This window comes from Ambystoma mexicanum, chromosome 12 (genome assembly GCF_040938575.1).
Source record: "Ambystoma mexicanum isolate Mex_15411 chromosome 12, UKY_AmexF1_1, whole genome shotgun sequence".
NCBI classification, from domain to species: domain Eukaryota; kingdom Metazoa; phylum Chordata; class Amphibia; order Caudata; family Ambystomatidae; genus Ambystoma; species Ambystoma mexicanum.
The window spans coordinates 303,536,421-303,557,383 of record NC_090936.1 but is presented as its reverse complement, the minus strand read 5'-3'; positions in this window follow the sequence as shown (position 1 = coordinate 303,557,383).

Sequence of the window (20,963 nt, the reverse complement as noted above, 5' to 3'; positions counted from 1 at the left end):
GGTGACAGGACCCACCCAGCCTAATCGCGTGTGTAACTTCGCACGCACCCCTGTAATACACGTACCAAGCCAAATCGCGTGTGATAATTCCCGCGCACCCCTGAAATACACGCGCCCAGCCTATTCGCGTGTGGAAATTCCCGCGCACCCCTGAAATACACGCGCCCAGCCTATTCGCGTGTGGAAATTCCCGCGCACCCCTGAAATACACGCGCCCAGGCTATTCGCGTGTGGAACTTCCCGCGCACCCCTGAAATACACGCGCCCAGGCTATTCGCGTGTGGAACTTCCCGCGCACCCCTGAAATACACGCGCCCAGCCTATTCGCGTGTGGAACTTCCCGCGCACCCCTGAAATACACGCGCCCAGCCTATTCGCGTGTGGAAATTCCCGCGCACCCCTGAAATACACGCGCCCAGGCTATTCGCGTGTGGAACTTCCCGCGCACCCCTGAAATACACGCGCCCAGGCTATTCGCGTGTGGAACTTCCCGCGCACCCCTGAAATACACGCGCCCAGCCTATTCGCGTGTGGAACTTCCCGCGCACCCCTGAAATACACGCGGCCAGGCTATTCGCGTGTGGAACTTCCCGCGCACCCCTGAAATACACGTACCCTGCTGTAATCGCGTGTGGAACTTCCCGCGCACCCCTGAAATACACGTACCCTGCTGTAATCGCGTGTGGGACTTCCCGCGCACCCCTGTAAATGACGTACCCTAGTTTTTCGCGTGTAGGATTTCACGCGCACCCCTGGAATTCCCGTAGCCTAGCTTTTCGCGTGTGAAACTTCCCGCGCACCCCTGTAAATGACGTACCCTAGTTTTTCGCGTGTAGGATTTCACGCGCACCCCTGGAATTCCCGTAGCCTAGCTTTTCGCGTGTGAAACTTCCCGCGCACCCCTGTAAATGACGTACCCTGGCTTTTCGCGTGTGGAACTTCACACGCACCCCTGGTATCGACGTGGCCAGGGCAATCGCGTGTGGGACTTCCCCGCACCCCGGGATACACGTACCCAGGGCAATCGCGCGAGTGACTTCTCGCGCAACCCGTTGTACACACACGCGCGAATTTTTGAACAGTGGGTGTCCGTGTAAATGGCGTACACCTTTGCACATCATTAGTCCTTTGGGGTCACGGTATGGCCCATTGCTGTATGTGGGTGGTATTTGTTGGCGCAGGTTTTGGCGCACTTTCGTTGAGTGCGTCGGGACGCTACCGCCTGCTTACTTGTGGCGTACGTTTTTGGGCTTGTGCGCTGGTTTGATCGAGCGCTGTTTTGCCCTGTTCGAATCCATGAATACGTGTTGCCGGAGAGCGTGTGGGCGTTCCGCGCACTTGCCTCCTGTACTTCCCCGTGCCGCCCACATTCTTCCCCATTCCGAGTGTTGTGCCCCATTTTATTCCCCATTCCGAGTGTCCCGCCCTGTGTTCCGCCTACTTTAGAGCTGTGCGCTGCGCTCGGAGTGATAGCGCAGTGGCCGTGGCGCACGCAGTTGGTTGACCTTTTTCAGCGCACGTCCTATGCTTTTCTTACGCACGGACTTCCATGAATCGACGTGCGCTGGTTTCCCTGCGCTTTTCGCTATTTTTCGGCGCAGCGCACGTATAGGCCCCTCTGCGCCGGAATTTTCGGCGCACATTTATTCCATGAATCGGCCTGTAAATGTGTCTCTCATTTCTTGTACATACAACTTCAATGAATGGATGATATTAACTGCAACAGAGAGGTTGATATCTTCTTTCTGAACAGTTTTGCTTGTTTCATTGAAACATAACAGAATGTCATTCCAAACAATGGTTAGAGAAATGGTTTCCAGCTTCTCCATTTTTTTAAGAAGACTTAGTGCATTGTGTGTGGTGTCTTTTGTTTGTGTGTTATCACTTCTCAGTGTATCAAGAGCAGCTTGAATTCTTTCATAGCATTACACCGAGCATTAACCGCATCTAGCAGACCATTTAGTGTCAGACAAGCGCTTCACAATCTTGTGATCTGGACCTACAGAAGACACCAACACATTCCAGCGATGAGTGGAAGCAGAATAAAATGTGTACAAATATTGACAAAGTCAAAATAAGAAACTACCTGCACGTTGCACTCAACAGCCTTGGCACCAACTAGATTCAAGAAATGTCCTGCAAAGGAAACATAAACAGCAAATTTGTTGATCTCTTTTATCCTTGCCTGCAAGACTGAGTACTGTCCTGCCATATTGGATGCATTATCGTATGACTGGCCACGGCAATCTTATATGGGGATCCCTGCCCCTTCCAAGAACTAGACAACAACATCTGCAAGGTACTCTGTTCCATGGCCATGAATTGGGAGAAACTCCAGAAATCTCTCCTTTGGAGCATCGTCCTTTACATATTGCACCGTAAAAGTCTACTGGTCGATGTGACACACATCTGGAGTGGAGTCAATGCTAAGTGAATAATACTTTGCTTCTTTCAGTTCTGAAATTATATCAGACAAAACCTTTTTGCTCATCAGTGTGATGAATTCTTCACAAATATTTGCTGACAGATAGGGCGGATTTCCCTTACCAGCATTTCCATATTTTTTATGTGTTCGTCCAGGAAGGGATCAAATTGGCTGATCAGCTCCAAAATCCCTTAATAATTTCCATTGTGCTATGATCCTATAATTTGATTTTCTCCTCGGAATGCTAGACCCCGCGATGACATGAACTTTACAACTGCTACAACTCTTTTAAGCACATCCTACCAGCAGGTTTGTCCATGTTTTAACTGTTCAGCTAATGCTGAGTCAATGCAGCCTGTTTCCTTTTGAAGTTTCCAAAGTATTACATTGCACTTTTCATGCTCAGGAGCATGTTCATGTTCATGAATGCGGGAAGATGTATGCTTCCAGTCATTAAAACCAGTTGTACTGAATGAGGAATCAGTACTCGAAAACAAACGGCAGACAAAGCAAACTGCTACAACTCTTTTAAGCACATCCTGCCAGTAGGTTTGTCCATGTTTTAACTGTTCAGCTAATGCTGAGTCAATGCGGCCAGTTTCCTTTTGACATTTCCAAAGTATTACATTGCACCTTTCATGCTCAGGAGCATGTTCATCTTCATGAATGCGGCAAGATGTATGCTTTTAGTCATTAAAACCAGTTGTACTGAATGAGGAATCAGTACTCGAAAACAAACGGCAGACAAAGCAGTAAACTGAACCTTGTGATGTGGAGTATACCATCCATTCGTGGTTTACAAGTTTGCCATTCCGCATTTTTTGCTTAAATAATGCTTGTGTTAAGCATTTTTTTGTTCTTTTGTCACCAAGTACATAAACACGAGTTGACTTGGATAAATTGCTGTTGAGGTTTTGACAGGCTGCCAAACCTTTTTTAATCCAATAGTACCGCAATTTGTTTGTGATAGGATCCCATAGTGCAGGATCTGTGGAAGAACATGTGAAGCTCACTGCAGTTTCCAATATTTCTGCAGGCTGGTTGTCATCTTCTTCTCCTCTTGGTGCACGGGAATGCTGCTCAGCCACTATTTGTAGATGACCACTACTGCTCACTGATGCAGTTTCTCATATTTCTGCAGGCTGGTTGTCATCTTCTTCTCCTCTTGGTGCAGGGGAATGCTGCTCAGCCACTATTGGTAGATGACCACTACTGCTCACTGATGCAGTTTCCAATATTTCTGCAGTCTGGTTGTCAACTTCTTCTCCTTTTGGTGCAGGGGAATGTTGTTCAGCCACTACTTATAGATGACCACTACTACTCACTGATGCAGTTTCCAATATTGCTGCAGGCTGGTTTTCATATTCTCCTCCTGGTGCAGGGGAATGCTGCTCAGCCACTATTTGTAAATGACCACTACTGCTCACTGATGCAGTTTCCAATATTTCTGCAGTCTGGTTGTCATCTTCTTCTCCTCTTGGTGCAGGGGAATGTTGCTCAGCCACTATTTATAGCTGACCACTGCTAGGTGAACTCGGACAGGAAATAATCCCTCGGTGGACTCTTCTATGGACTCAGCATGAGCCTCAGTGTGTGCGCTTTTGCATTGTGGGTGCTCCTCAATAGAAGTATCACTACTAGATGTTTTTGGTTGTACAGAGAAAAAGGAAGACAGTTTTTGTTGATTACCATGCTTCTCTTTGCTTTTTCCTTTTTTTTCCTTTTGGCAGCTCCACTTTCATATGAACGCCTCATTGTGAGATCATGTATTGATTGGCTTTTTTTTCTTTGCTAAAACTTAACTTAGCAGGAGCAGAGCCTTTCATTCAGAGCATTTCATTCAGATAGACTTGAAAAACACTGGCTTGTGGATTGTGAACCTGAAAAGGCAGAGTACAAGGAAATAATTTTAGTACTGTACCTTTGAAGTTTAAAACATGCCATGAATTATAATTTGGGGGTAAGGTAAGGGTCCTCCATATCCCGGTTTATGTGGTGATAAATCTCTATGAAAATGGGGTAATTATGAGGGTTTGCTTAGCTCACACACTAAATGATTATTATTAGAAGACAAATGAAGATGGTCTGAAGACTGTAAGGTGATTACTTTGATACTCAAGTCTATGTATCATAGACATTGACAGTAAAATAAGTTATCTTGAGTTATCTTGAGTAAGCCAAGAGACACATAACTTTGTGATGCACCTATGAATGGGCATTTTTATTATTAGTAGCAACATGCATGGACTCTCGTACACGGAGAACCCTTCATTTATCATCCTCAATCCTTTTGCGGTCAATCGGTATTGTACAACACATGAGTTATAATAACAGCAGTCTGTATTTAGGTTTCAGCCCAACTGTACTAACTGACAGCCCACTTAATATTATGCTTCAGTTGTTCATTAAACATGTCATATATGGTTCCTAGTGCTTGGGCGGCAAAGCTTCAGACACAAGTCCACTCTTTAAACAAAGATGACTCTGTGATGCTCCAGCGGTGCCCTTTTTATTTTGGACTATTAGGTGTCTCTTGCGACACCTATAATCCAGAAGTACTGCATTGGCGTACAGATAGGCTGGAATGACATATGAGGAGGGACACAGTCTATGTAGGTGTTGTTTGGTTATTTGTCCACTCATTGCCCGCCCATGGCTGATGGCCATGGAAATTGCCAATCCCACCCATTCCTGCATCTGCCCGGCATAACCACTGTTAATTTACCATCAGGCTTTGCATTAAAAGTTCCTGCCAGAGTCTGTTCAAATCACTCTTCTGAGAGTTAACTTAATTGGAGTACACACACACTGCATGGGGCGGAAAACACTGAAGGAAACACTATGGCAAAAGGGACTAACACTGCAAGGTAGCAGCAGGCGGTGTACCGTATATGTGCATGGCAGGTATATGGAGCAAATCATTTCAGAAAATCCAAGATGTAAGTGTAATTGACTGAGCTCAGTTGGTCATAGTGGCGCATGTTTGAGGGGCTCAGAACTTCCTGGCACAATGTGGCGGGAGGATGGCTTAGTGCAACATGCTCACCTTGGAAGCAAACGTGTCAGAGCAACACAAGTTGGTTCAATCCCCAGGTGTGCAAGGCAATCGGAGGATATCTTTATTGCCAGTTTCCTGTCCCTGTCTATAACATATCGATCGCTGCCTGTCATGCTTTGCTTGCTCGCATGCACCTGGTTCCCCAAACGTGTGTTGCTTTAAAGGGTCCGGGAGGGCTGCAGCAGCTGCCTTTAAAGCTAGCAAAAGAGAGAGGCCGGCACAATGTCTCCAAAACGTGTGGTTCACCCATCTTTAATGTACCATTAAGCATTGTTTGGGCACAACGCAATGCGAACTGTAAAGCATGGCATGTGTTATAATAAAATAAAACGCATTGCCGGTGGCAGTAATACACTTGGCTGTGGGGCTGGGATTGGGAAGGCGGCAAACAAGCAGGCCCACCAGGCACACTTGCACGAGAACTACTGAAATGCTCCTGTAATGAACGCTTTCAAAATAGTGCATAGGCCATGGGGATCCGAATAGAAAAGAGCCAAGTTCCAGTGCTGCAAAAGCCTACACCCACACATACCTTTTCAGATCATGCCCACCCACCCATGTGTGCAGAGAGTCCAATTGTTGCAGCATCTCTCCGTGTCTCGATGGACAGATGCGCTGTATCATGCGGAAATGTGCAAATTGGGGCCAATTCGTAAATGTTTTTTACTTAAATATCTTGTGTTTAAGTTGAAAATGTATGCCCTTGCCCTTGCCTTGCGTTTCGGCGACCTGATTCAGATATGGGAGGATGGTGAAGCCTGGTGGTAGTGCAAGTGCGACGGTGGGGCCAGAGGCTTTGTGGAGCCAGGTTTCTGTGATGGCTAGTAGGTCAATGTTGTTGTCGGTTATGAGGTTGTGAATCTCAGTAGCATGAGCTGGGAGGGAGCGTACATTAATGAGAGCGCATTTGATATGGGGGAGTGGGTGTGATTGTTTTGTGGTGGGTTAGGTGAGGTCTGGTGTGTTGTATGTAGTGGCAGTGTGGGGCCTGTTGTGGTTGGTGGGAGACTGTTTCCTGGTGTTGGCGTGTTCTTGGTGAGGGGTGTTTATGTGTGTGGTGCGGGAGCCTATTCTATTGTTTCTGATTACTGTAGAAGTGGGTTGAGTGCTGGGTTCTGCAATCAGTGTGCGAGCTCTAAGTCTATCCGGTCTGTACATTGTTGTGGTGCAGGGTGGTGCAGAGCATATGTCTGCAGGGGATAGGTATGTTTCCGCTGGGTTAGGTTGAGTGGGAGTGGTGGTGGAGCTGTGTGGTGTTCTTTTGGGGTGTGTGGGTGTGGTGAATAGTGAGAGTGCTGCGAGTGTAAAAAGGAGGGTGAGCAGTGTGGTAGGCTGGGCAGTGAGGTTGCTGATGGCTATGGGCATTGTAGCATGCAGGGTGGGCTGAGATACAGCAGTAGGCTGAATCAGATTTTAAAAAGGGGCATAAAACACTGTAGGTAGAATAGAGAGTGCGGCAGTAGGCTAATTCAAATTTCAACAGAGAGGCCTAAAAACACAGTTGGAAGAATAGGTTTTCAGCAGTGGAACCTAGAAATGCAGCAGTAGGCTAATTCAAATTTCAACAGAGAGGCTTAAAAACACAGTTGGAAGAATAGGTTTTCAGAAGTGGAACCTAGAAAAGCAGAAGTAAGCTAATTCAAATTTCAACAGAGAGGACTGAAGCACAGTAAGTAGAGCGGGATTTCTGCAGGGGGACTAAAATACAGCAGCAGGCTGATGCAGTTTTAGCAGTTTTACCGCTGACCATTGTGGGTTTCAAAAGTAAGGGGAGGTGCACTCAGGTCAGAAGCAATGTAAGCTGATTACTCAGCTATTCAATACTAGGTGTAAATGAGATAGGGGTTCACAGACATTAACATATGCATGGGCTAGGTATTATGAGGCCTTCTAGATTAGTAATGCAGTATAGGTGACATCAACTTGAGCATCATAAACTGGCAGGTTATGGCAGAACAGAAAGCATATCAAGCAGTCCAGATAATAGTTGTACGTGGACGTAATATCTCGATCTTGGGAGCGTGAGAGGAGCGGACTGGGTAATTAGGGCCATACAGAGTAAGTGGGTAGGCCGGTATGACTGGGTTGAAATTGTGTGGGAAGGCGAGTAGCCGGGGGGTCACAAGACGTTCAGACACTTGGGATCGTGTTTTCGTGGATACAATAAGGGATGAAAAGTTACCTTGTCTGTGAGTTGCGGTGCCGCAGGGATTGGTCCACTACAATCGAGGCAGTTCGAGCAGGGGGACAGGCTAATGGCGTGCACGGCCGAGGACAGGCAGGAGACAGGCGTTGGCCTTATTAGGCGGGCCTTAGTGTGGTCGGGCCGGCTAACGTCATCCGGCGGCACCGCGCGTTTGAAATGCACGCCGTGACCCAATCAGGGTCATTTCCTCGTTGAGGCGGTTGTTTAGCAACCTAATAAACAAAAACACGGTCAGCCTTTTTCTGGGGCATGATCTTGTGTATAGCAATGGTGGTTCACAGGGCAATGCAGCAAATATGTGTTCAAGATAATTTGGCGCAGGAAGGTGCTCGTAGCGAGTTACCAGGTACAGTCCGGTGGAGGGACACAGTTCTCTGAGTCGGATGGTGCTCAGGCGGTCGGTCTATTCCAACGGAGTTGGGCTGCTACAGGATGGAAGGGCTCCTGCCGTCCCAGGATGCTGGTGCCTTGGGAAATGGAGAGGAAAAGCATTGGCGATGAAGGTGTTAAACTGGTCCATGAAATTTTAGGAAGATCGTTGTGGGTTGGACCGCCAGATCATCTGCCAGAGGGGATAGGATGCTGCTTGGTCACCATGGGTGGGGATTAGGGGCCCCATGGGACCTCCCTTTTGATAGGGCTTCTCAGCTGCGATTCATTCTAGAACTCGAGGGTGTAGGAGGATGCGCAGCATGCCTGAACTCCACGTCCTCTCCAAAAAGGTAGCGCATCGCATGGCCCCATGCCCACCCATATTTTCTATTATCTATATGAAAAGATTACATAAACATACGGGTACCCCGCCCCGTGACACAATATACTTTAACCTTTAACCTTTTGTTTTATATACCCACTGTTACAATGTACTCTCTTGCATCTTGCATCACAGTGACACCATGCATTGCATGCCACGCAACAAAGGCACTTCAACTTGTATGTAAGAATGCTACATATTAATATGCTAAATGTTGACCCAGTACCAAAATTACCTGGTTGATGAATCAAACTAATTCCTCATCCTAATACTTAAAATTAATATTTATTTGAAAGTCTCAACAACACGTCAATGACATATTTTTTATCAACTCTGGATTGAGTTATGAATCAACATCTGAATGTAGCACACAGAAATGCTCTCTGAAGTCTTTTGTCTATGGTTGAGGTCAGGTAATGCAGGTGGTATGGGCCTCAGCCATTTGAAAAACTCATTATGGCAAAGATGGCAAGATCATCAAACGTGACACTGTGCACAGTGTGAAAGAAGAACCACATGCAGTATTCCAGACCAGTGAGGGAATCCAATGTTATTTGTCTTGCTATTTGTCATACTGGAAAAGGTCTAAGGAGGACTGCCAATGTCTGAGTTCCCCATGGATATCCAATACCAAAACGTCCCCAATGCAAGAGTCCCAGGAGACCATGCCTTTTAAATGGGAAGACACTAGAAGAATGCTAATGGCTAGCAAACATGAGGCGAAAGGGAGAGAGAGAGAGAGAAAGCACAGTAGTTGAGAAAAATACCCCCCAGAAACCTGCTCTCCACATATGAAGGAGGGATGGATCTTGGAAGCAGAAATGGAGCAAGCTCAATCCAAATAGTAAAGCTGTATGTCAGGATTAGAAGTAAAATGCATGAAGCACCTTGGCAAGTAAAAGACTGAAAAAGTGCTCTATTGTGAGAGAATGCTGCATCCTAGAAACTAACTTCTAACTCCGACAGCTAACTTTTAGCATCCATTGTGTTACTGGGATGATACTTGCATTTCTGAGCCCTTTCTTCCAGTGTGCCCTTTGAAAACATTTGTTGTGTGACAATGTTCTATGCTGGGGTATCACCCAACATAAACTTTTCATTAGACCATATTACAAACCGCAAAAGCAAAGGTTCAATCTGCAACTCGTCCTCCAGAAAAGGTAAACCCAATTCTATGATGGCATATTGGATCGGCTCAACCGAGGTTGTACATCGAAATTATAAAACCTCTCCAAATGAAATTCCTATTAAAAATGCATACATATTTCCTTAACTCACCACCCTCTTCCTAATGAAATACATGTGCAGTTTGAAACAGTGTGAAATGCTTGTGAGTGACATGCATTCCTCTGAACGTTATGTCTTACGTTACAGAGAAGGTCTGCAGTGCGAGGACGTGGACTTTTCCGTTACATTCCTGACTGCAATTAAAGTTAAGACCACCGCCCATTGGCTGCAGGCATTTATGTGATTTGGTCGGAGTCGTAGTCGCCTCGTTGGACTGGCACTCAGTTCACTGGATTGGCTGCTGGGGACTCTGTCGCTCTCGGGCCTCTCAGGTGGGTCACTCACATGGGGACGTTGGGTCAGTCGGTGGCCGCCGCAGCCGCGGGGTGCTCGTGCAGACTAGTGCACATGCACAATCAGTGCACTATGACATTGGCTAGCACTACCACTACTGCGGCAGTGCAGACAGTGTCAGTAAGTCACCCGCTGCCCAACTAGGTAGGTTGGGCGCACCCGCAAGCACGCAGCGGCAGCAGGCAGGCTCTAGACTCTATCTGAAGAAGAGAGTGAAGACGATCGACCGACGCTACACCTAGACACCTCGTGAGAAGGTGGCGCCACGCTGCCTCCTGTGGCAACAATAACACGTCACCATGTCATTTCACAGCAGCCAATGAAAACTACACATTCTGTGTTACTGCATAGTGACAACAGAATGGTAGTTTTCATTGGCTGTTGTTGTATTGTGGTCCCTCCCAGGCCCAGCCATGGATGGCCTGCAATGATTTATGATGATCCAAATGTTGTTGTTGTCAACTTATTACTCAAAATCAGAAAGCCGTCCCGATGGGGGTGGGGGCAGTGAGGACACTAGAGCACTATGTTGCTTAGTTACTTCTTTACTTAGGAAGGAAAGAAGGATCATTGACCTTTAAATTAAAATCAAGGCCGGGCCCAGGGCGGGGGAGCCAGCCGTGCGTGGTGTGCCCATCACCGTGCCTCCTGCTGCAGGCAGGCTGGCACGGGCACGTGCTATTCTCACACACTATTCTCACACAAGTGATGGGGGGCACGGGGCATGTGTCCCATTTGTCCCCCCATAGAGACGTCCCTTCATACAGCTCATCCTTCAACACAAAGCACTTTGGGTATGATGTCAGAAGGCAAAAACACTTGTCTAAGGGATGGGGATTGGACCCCCCTTAAAGTAGGCTTGCTTGTGTCCAATCACATCTGGAATTGTGCCTATAAAAGAGGGGGACTTCCATTCATTATCTGATTCATCTATGGCCTTCAAGCCTTCAAAAACTATTTGTTTGGACCCTGTTGGAAGAGCAGTCCTTCCCAAAGTTCTTTACCAGTGAGGTGGAGGCTTGTGATTCAAGGCAAAGCAAGACCTGCCTGTGCCAGCAACACTGCTACCTAGTACCACATTGGATGAAAAGGACTCATACAGGTGCTTGCCAGTATCCCCCATGCTTAGAGATAAGACAGGCAGGATCCCTGTGTTTCCATGGTCAAACTGCTTTGAGTCATGTTTCAAGCACTTTTTGACACTTTTGAACCCCCAGAACCACCCGCAGCTGCTTTTGGCACCCGCCTTATGTTCGAGGTGCTGCACATTACTCCCGAACCAGTTCGACGACCAAACCATACCAACGGTGTGCATCGTTGTCTCGGCTTGAAGAAGAAGCTCATCAATGCCAATGCCTCATTTGAACTGTCTTTTGAACGCCTGCTTGTTTGTTACCAATCTACATCAACAATCAAATCGATCGGTGCAGCTTCATCAGATGGCGACCTTCGAATGTTGCATCGAACTGGACTGTCTCGAACTGCACATCAGCGTCTACACTGTCAAACCATCAATGGACTCTGAAGTGACCCTGGTGGCCATCATGCTTCAAACTGCAGAACACTTCAGTTTGACCCTGACTTGACACTCTTGCCCATCTGGAAACTGAGACTACTGCATTTGAGCATGGTTCAAACCGCTCAATCAGTGCCAAGAAGCCTGGCTCGATTCCATCAATCTGGCAAGAACAACAAAAAGGTACTATTGACTCATACCTGCTCCCCTGGTCCAACATTTGGCCCTAGAGACTGGTTAGGTCACTTTTAATCCCTTTTCTTGCACTAGAACATATCCTTTTACAAACATTGTAGTTATTAACTGCCTTTCATTCCTGTTTCATTACCCAGACGGCTGTATATTTCTGTCTCTGCATATTCAATGTTCTTTCCACAGAGGTAGGTTTTTGCAATATGTTTTAAAATTTAGTTTCTATTGCATATGGTGTGTTTAATTAATGTATATATATTTTTTATTGAACCTTGATTTTACATTCCTTTATTTTGGACTGTTGTACTTTGCTGTTTGGGTTGCTATTGTTTCACATTCACACCCATCTTAACAATATAACCTGCCCTTGGCCCACGTTACCACAAAGGCAAAGGAGGTATATCTCCTACCTGTGCATGTTCCACCTTTATGATTGGGATCACTCTTGTTTTGTAGAAGTGTGAGGGCTGAGTATGCAGTTTAACCACTACTTCTCCTTGTACTCTTGTGGGGCATAAGTCCTTTCATCACACTAACAATATACCACATCTCTCTGCAATAAAGAGAACTCTGATATACACATCATGCTGTGGATTTAGCAATTAAAAGCTAAGTGATATGTCAAGGAGTGAGGCATGAGAGACTGTGCAGTTTGATTCAATTCATTTTATTTTTCAAACAGAATGCACTGTCATGAGAAAGCAAGGTAGTGAACGGCTAATGGCTTTGGGTGAACCCTCCCCTTTATATCTATTCCTCTATCATTTAGTAGCCCTAGCAACTTCTAACTCTGAACTAAAGAAGTCACAAATCCAAGTCTTTGTAAGTCCCCAGTCAGGTGCAGTCACTATAGCACAAAATAAAAGTTTAAGGGTTGACCTATATTAACAGTTCACAATTCTGCACTCTGCATGAATCTATCCCTAAGCTAATATTCAACAAGATATTGTGCTTATTACTGACAGTGTGGGTTCCCCTGCCCACTCCCTCTGTTTTCCAACTAGTTTATTTTCTTTTGAACACCACCTTAGTACTATAGGTGAATGACCCTTGACGCCACCTTACTCATGGTGGCAGGATCTTATGTGGGTTACTCGCAGTCTGTGGTTCTACTCCTAAGCCCCTCTGCTTTCACTTGGTTTCTTTTCTATTGAACATTGCCCAGGCACTCCAATTGAATGCCTTTGATGGTCTTCTCACTTGCTTGCTTCTGTCTCTTGTATGAAGGCCAACAGAGATTGGTTACTGAACAAGCAGAACTGTGAACTAAATGTACCATCTATTGGTTCTGTGTCATTCAATTGCCCGTTTAATTTTCACAGTATTTTTTGCCTACGATTTGTTTGCTGCAAAAACTCATCTAATTTTTTTGTTTTTTTGGGAGAGTTACCCCTCAAACCCCTTCAAAGCTAGTTACAATGTAGTCCCCACACACCCGTGCCCCTTTTATCCCTTTACCCATCCCCACATTTTATTATAGTTTTTGTGGCAAATAATTGGTGAATGTATGTCATACATTAGTCCCGAGGATATATTTCAGCCAAACCTTAGTAACTTAAATTTGCAAGAGAGTCATTTATGGCCAAATCACCAAGGCTTTTGCGGATACATTAAAAAAGAATGAGTCCTTGTGGACCTAATAGGAGAAAAGAGGAGCAAAGAGGGAGAGAGGTTGTGGCCTTCAGTCCTCTATCGGTCCCTGATTAAGTTAAAAAACATGAAAATGTTTATTTTATACAAACAAAACATTGCCTAGAATGGGAATTGATCTATTTATTTGGAAAAATCCAAGTAACTGTCAGATGTTCAGAGATCACCACAAAAATCTACAGAAGTGTTCATGCGCCACTTTTATCACGGTTCCCAAATATATTCTATTCTATATTCTGTAGAATGAACATATACCCTTCAGTGGTAGGTCTTTCAAACTGTAGATCTGCTGATTGTGTTAAGATTCACATTCCCAACTAGTCGGCCCAGAACCTTTACCAGGTAGATTTTCAAATATAGTTTCTATTCAATAGCTATTAAACATATTGTAAAAAATAATCTGAGATTTTCTTTTTTCATCAATGCTTTTATAGATATCTTTTGGCCAAATTCTTCATGAACCTTTGCCCATTCATACATTTCGTAAATTGCTGCCTGTGAAATCCAAAGCCCTCATTCCGTTGTTTTTCATTGAACAATCAAGACCATGTTCATGTCTGGAGATTTGTTTATCTCTAGCTTATGCAAAAAACATTCTAGAGTGATATCAGAAAACCATTTATGAATGTTCTCTCCTGCTATATGTAAAATACATGTTTAATTTGTTGTATTTTTATGCATTCCAATGTCTTCACTCTCAGATGCTGTTATACCTTGCCAATTTTAGAAAAATCTCACATTAAAATGCTGATATTTAAGATTTCTTTTCTATGTTTTTCTATATTTTAATGTTGTTTTTTTGCCACCTTAAGTGGCATAGAATATATAATTTCAATTGTTTTAGATTCAAGTCTATGAAAGTTTTAAAGTCAGCCATCCCTTGCTGTTCTCGGATCTCCAATTATATATTATACTAATAGATTGCTGTGTCTTTCAGTTATTTATAGACAGATTTCATTAGTCACTGTACCTCTGTCAATTCTATAATGTCTTATAATTTCCCTTTTCTTTTGATCTTTATTCTTTTCATTAACTTAAGCTTTATTTTAAAGCATTAATGTATGGTCCTTTGGAGAAGTTCATGTGTTTCTTTTTACCTATCACGTAATTCTTAATTTCGTTCTTCACATAGTATGACTTACCTAACAAAAACATTGCTTGCTTGATGTTAGCTAACTTTCCTAAAGATCTCTACAGGAACCCACTAACCATTCTTTGCTCTCAAGTGATGAGACCTTGTAAGAATGGTTATGACATGACTCTTGGATGACTTTAGTGACAAGATCATTGCTTTGTTGTCCCTATTAACTAATGCTAACCTGGTCAACTCTTGATACTGAAAGTGCGGTCTCCCTACCACCATCTGCAAATATTTACAGGTCTAAGCTGACACCAGCACCAAGACTATAAACCATCTAAAATAATTAACTTTGAGATCAACCACTCCCTTAGACTTAATTTCTTGTTTCCTGTTTTTATAGCGAAGTGAAACGACTCTCATGAGCACCAGGGAAGTGTTACCTCCAAAGATCAAGGTAACATGGGCACTTTTCCCCACTTTTACTATTCTGAAACTTTTGATATAATGAAAGGCAGCAATTGCATCTACTATTCCCAGAAGAGTTGCAGAATTAGTGCTACGCCATTCTTTGGGTATTGCAGTATTAATACAATCACAAAGCAAAAATTAAATAACTTTTTACAAAGTATTCCTCGGACATCTCTGGAGTGCCCCAAGGGTCTGTGACATCAATGCCACTGTTCAACATTCAAATGGCACTCGTGCATGTGTCCTTTCTGAGATCCATTTCAGTGACCATATTAACATGAATAACATACTGATTCACATCAGAATACTTGAAAAACCATTAAGACATGAAATTGGGTGTTAGTCACCTAGCAATATTTATATTTGAATGTCTTAGCAAGTCTCCCTCACTTTTTCCTGCTTACCCCACCACCTCTGTCAAGGACAGCCTGCACTCTTGGTGTCATATGTAGTACTGAGTTCTTGTTTATCACATCAGGTCTTATCATGTGTAATTGAAATATCCACTAGAGGTGGTGGTCTAGATCACATCGGTAAGCTTAGCAGATTCAGACAGGTCCTTGAAATGTGCCATAAAGTCATGCCTTCCCAAGTTGGAGGATGCTCCTTTAGGAAGTTCATTATTAATGTAACTGACTAAATATACCTCGCTGATTTCTCTGTGTATGACTTACTGTGAAAAACCCTATAAATCCCTGAGTTTTCCATGCTGGAGGGCCACATCTTTGGGCTGGTGATCCTATCCCACTTTCTCCGTCACCTTCTGCACAGCTTTATTGAAAAAAATATTTTCTCTACCAATGCCTCCTGAGGTTTATATTGGATTACTTAGTGATGGACTTAAGCTTCTACAATTTGGTTCTGCCATGCCTAGGATTCACTATGTCCAGCTGAGATTATAAACAGAGTAGAATACCTCTTCACCTTAATTCTCTTTGTGCATATAAAGGATAGGTAAGAGGCCTGACTGAAATCCGTACAAGGGCTTTCAAAGGAGGTGGTCCATGAAGGTTGATCTTTCCTCTTGGGCTGTGCAAAAGACTGGTTTATTTAGTGAAGAGTCATGGCCATTGAGAGCCTTGCCATGTACTCAAGAAGATACAAAAAAGTGAGAAGCAAGCTCAGCTCCTGTTTGAGGTATAATGAAAACTGGCGAGGGTGCCAAGATTTCTTCATTTAATGGTATTAATATACAACAAAGAGCTCGAAAATGTGGTCTCTACTCACATGATCGGATGAGAACAGACTTTGGGTCCAGCTACACCGAGACCAAAGGTAAGCCTAAGGTTAACTCACTTTTATTTCCAGGTGCAGTGAGCCTCTACAAGGCCAAGTTCAAAGGTTTTAATTGAATGGCAGACCGCAGGAGTGATGATGGATGTTGGGCTAATTGAGTGGGGAGGCATGACCAGGACAAACCCCCCAGAACCTGGAGTCCAAGTTGCATGCTGCTAGCGTGTGGAAACTTCAAAAGGGTACAAGCCTTCCAACCGATTATAGAGGGCCACATAGCAAAGAGCCCTATAGTTTGATAAGCCAAAAATATGTTGTATATTTTCATGTCATGAAAGATGACTTGCACTTAGGATGGTTTTAGTTGCCCACCTGACCTTAGCGATGCAATCATGTCCCTGTAGCCGATAGAAAGTATATATGCTTGTTCCCCGTTGACCAACCACAACCCCTAGTATTTTTTTTTTATTTTGCCTCATATCCTGACGTCACTCATGATGAATATTTTGTATAAAGCCAATGTTTTTTATGAATTATGTCAAGATAAGTCTGTGCAGTGTCCGTTGATGTCCGTTGTGCTTCCTGTTTTAAAGACTTGTTATTAAAACAGCTTTCCCTTTTGCCAACTTCTTGAGTCGGTCTGATTACTGATGTTTCAGTAAGATATACATCCCCATCCATCTCAGATACTGTTACCTCGTCTTAAAGGACCCGTTGTCCGGGTTCACTATTTTAAAATCTGGGTATTATCCTCCTTCCCCGAAGCGGGCCATCATCTTCCCTATCTTTAAAAAAGGAGGTCCGACTAGTCTGTTGTCTTATCATCCACTTTCTCTGTTATATTTGTTTTTGGACGGGTATTGTTGGGGTGTTTAGAGAGATGAATGTTTGAAAATTCGATCTTAACGGATATACAGTTGGGGTTAAGATCAGGGATTGGTACCTCCAAGCAAGCTATAAATCTGTATTTATTGGTGGTGCATTCAGTTTTCCTAAAGGGTGAGCCTATCTTTTTAGCTTTCATGGACCTGAGTATGGCCTTTGATAAGGTGAATAGGGCAAAATTGTGGGCCATGCTTGGGGATATGAACTGTCCTGAGGAGCATTTGACTGTGTTGCAACAATACACAGTGGGAATCAGGCTTGTGTCCGTTATGAGGTGGAGGGGTTGTGTACTAAAACATTTTACGTACATTTTGGGGTTTGCCAGGGTTGCGTTCTGGCTCCGATTATTTTTGCCATATATATTAATATTCTTTTGGAAGCTCTGGTGGACCCTAAGGCTATTGTCCCCAAGGTGGGGGTGAGATCCTTTTCAATATTGGCTTATGTGTATGATTCTGTTCTCATTGCTCAAACCCCTATTGCTCTTTAAAAGTAAAAACATGCTTTCACGGGTTTATGAATAGTATAGACCCGAAGATTAACACTAATAAATCAGCGTTCATGGCTTGTGGGAAGTGTAAAAAACAAATCAAGATGACTGCTATGTTCAGTAATGGGTCAGTTATTCCGAGAGTCCAGGAATTTGACTATTTAGGTATTCGTTTCTCCAATATGGTCTCCAGCACAGCACATTTGACTACCATTTGCCAAGGGTGTTCCCTTGATATGATTCTTCAGGTATATAGGGTACAAATGTATGCAGCAACCAATAATAGGGCTTCTTTGAGGGATACGGATCCTCTGACGACCTTACAGGAGCAGGAACATTGTTTCCTAAGCAAACCTTTGGGTCTTTCCGTTTCCACACCCAATTCTGCTGCACATACTGATTTGGGCATTGGTTATTAAAAGATGATTGTGTTTTGGCTCCTTTTTTCCAATGTCTTTGTATCTGGGCCAATGGTAAAGTGGGCCTAGCTCAGTTTATTATTAAATAATTATTGGTTAGGGGCAATTGGTCCAAGATTCCCTGGTTGCAGTATATTTGCAAGTAGGTTTATTCGTTGAACGCACTTGACTTTTTTAATCCTGGTTTTTTGTTGTCTAATGTGAAGAAGAAAAACGTAACTATGTTTTCTTTTAGTACTCTGGTTAAAACGCAGCACGAGTCCTACGAATTACAGCTAGCAGCCAATAGATTTATTGCATCTATTAATCAGACGGACTTGTTGCAATTTTATCTTACTCTGAGTTTTAAAATATCCGATTGGTGGCTGATTACTTGGGGTCGATTTCATTGTTTAAGATTATGTGCACACATGTCCAGTTGGAAAGGCTCGTCTGGCAGTAAAAGCTGCCCCTTGTGTGGGCTTGTGTTGGAGGATGCCTTGCATTTTGTAATTTTCTCTACCGCTTTTGTTCAAATCAGACAAGTTTCTATTTTGCCAGTGCTTAGGTGTTCTAATTTTAGACAGCGTCGCCCTGCTCTGTTATTTTTGTTACAACCAGACTCCCCGTATGTTGCTTGTGCTATGTGAAAATGTTTAAAGAGGGCCATGTTTGTTAGGAATGACACTCTTGAAACATCTAAGCATTATAAACAGTTGAACACGTTTTAATGTGTTCTGTATGACTTATTTTGCTTTTTTCGGTTCTTAATACAGTTATGTATAATTGTAATTGCTACGCTGTTTTTACTGTATGCATTTCCGAATAAACTTATTTTTGAATATTCACTGGAATAAGGGATAATCACCCCTACATCGAGTTCATTTAAATCCCCCATTTTGCCCATAAAGAAACCAGGATGATATGTTAGGAGATTTGTACAAGAACTACTAGCAGTAAAAGCATGATTAGTGCTACCTGTGTTTCCAATAGTCCCTGATTTAGCACCCATTCTGTCATGCATTACAATATCAGCCACATGGTAGCTGATTTAAGTGCTGCATTCTTTCCATTCCCAGTACACTCAGTATTTCTTCACCTTTATTCTATCTTGGCTATAGTATACGTGGTGTCACCTCCCACAGGGGTATACCAAGAGCCCAAATCTTTTCTCCCAAATCTTCGAAAAAGATCTAGATGTTATTAAAGGCATGGGCCCTCATTCCAACCCAGGTGGTAAGTTCCCTACTTTACCTTACACCATGGTGGATGGCGGATTTACCGCCCCATTCCAAGGTGAGTGGGGCGGAAAATCCCCAATCCCCATTTACCCTTCCCCATTCCCATTTTTGCCCCATAGGGCATAATGGGAGTGGGGAAGGCGCTAATTACGGCACCGTAAATTACGGTGCCGTAATTAGCGCCAAGGACACTTAGCGCCTTGGTACTTAACGCCTGGTAAAAGCAGGCGTTAAGGTGGAAATCAGGCGTTAAGGATTAACGGCGCTAATGGCGCCGTTAAACCCTTAACGCCTGGGTTGGAATGAGGGCCATGGTCTAGTAAAATGTTTTATTGTCCCTACGGGTCGGCCATGTTTTTTTAAGCCTAAGTGGCTCGATTTTAGAAAACTTTCCTATGGACCTTACCCGAGTTTTCGTCCATTAAACGCATGTGAAAACAAGCACCAGGGCGCCGCCATTTTGTGATAATCCTATCACTTGCCGCATCGCCCTGGCTGACCTGCTTCTGCGGCACTAAATCAATTCCCCCGCCCCTGAGCCTGACATTATCCAAACATTCATATTCCCCGCCTCTCTCCGTGACGTTACTGTGCTGCGTAGGCAAACGCGCCCAGTCGTCTTCTACGCGACTCCACACAGAACCCGGAAACCAACACAGACCATCTCACAACACAGCGCCCCACAATTCGGAATATGAAACTGTACTTTAAAATCAAACAGCAACACGGTACATTTGGTAAAGTACATTTATTTGACATTAAATGTTTAGAGAATATTCAGCAATTGCAATATGAACTCCGAAAGCCATTTATTTTCTTTTATCTGTATCCGCCATGGTACACAGGGTGTTGCTTTTCGTTAAAAGAAGCACTTTGGAAGCACGGTGAACCGCAAGGCTGTTCCATCAACTAGGCACTAGTCCATTGTAAAAAATGATATGTTGCTTCTAGCCACTAGTACAGCGTAAGGGCATTTGGGCCCTTGGCGATCGTCCCATAAAATTGTCAGTGTGCTCGAGTGTCTACTGTAAAAGCCATCTGCTGGTGTCTCAAACCGATGGCAGTAGCAGAAGCGGAGCAAATACCTGTTATGAAAACAAAAAAATTATAATTAGTCTCGCCAGCCGATCTTCATTAATATTACTCATTTTATTTATTACAGCCGATCAGAAACTATTTGCTTGCAAGGATAGCTCAATGGAGTATGTTCGGCTCTAAAATCAATGCGAAAAGTAACGAAATAAATCGAGGCCAACACACAATGATAAACGACAGGTAAACGTCACATGCGTGAGGAATGATATGATATATGATATGGCATTTGTAACGCGCCTATACTCAAGTGTTTCTAGGCGCGACGAGGGGCAGGTGGGGAACAAGGGCAGACAGACAATGATCCTACTAGGCCAGGTGTCTTTCTGATCGCGCATGGGGAAGGGGAGAGAGGGGGGGTAGAAGTGCTGTACATGGTTAGTTGAATACAAATTAAATAATAGGGCCAGCTGGTGGCAAGTGCAAGGTAAATTCCGGGAGAAGTGGCTGAAGGATACAGAGACAGTCCCGTAGTGCAGCTAGGCAGTGCAGGGAAAAGTGGCCGGGCCAAGGACCGAGATCGGTGAGACCAGTGGACCTGCATGCCCATGTGCCCACTACGAACACGTTTTCCTTGCTTTTCCTAGCTCTTCATTCATTCATTTATTCATGCATCCATTCATTAAATCTTCATTCGGTATAAAAGCGTGTAAAGATTTACTTACATTATATTTGAAATTTCCATTGTGTCTC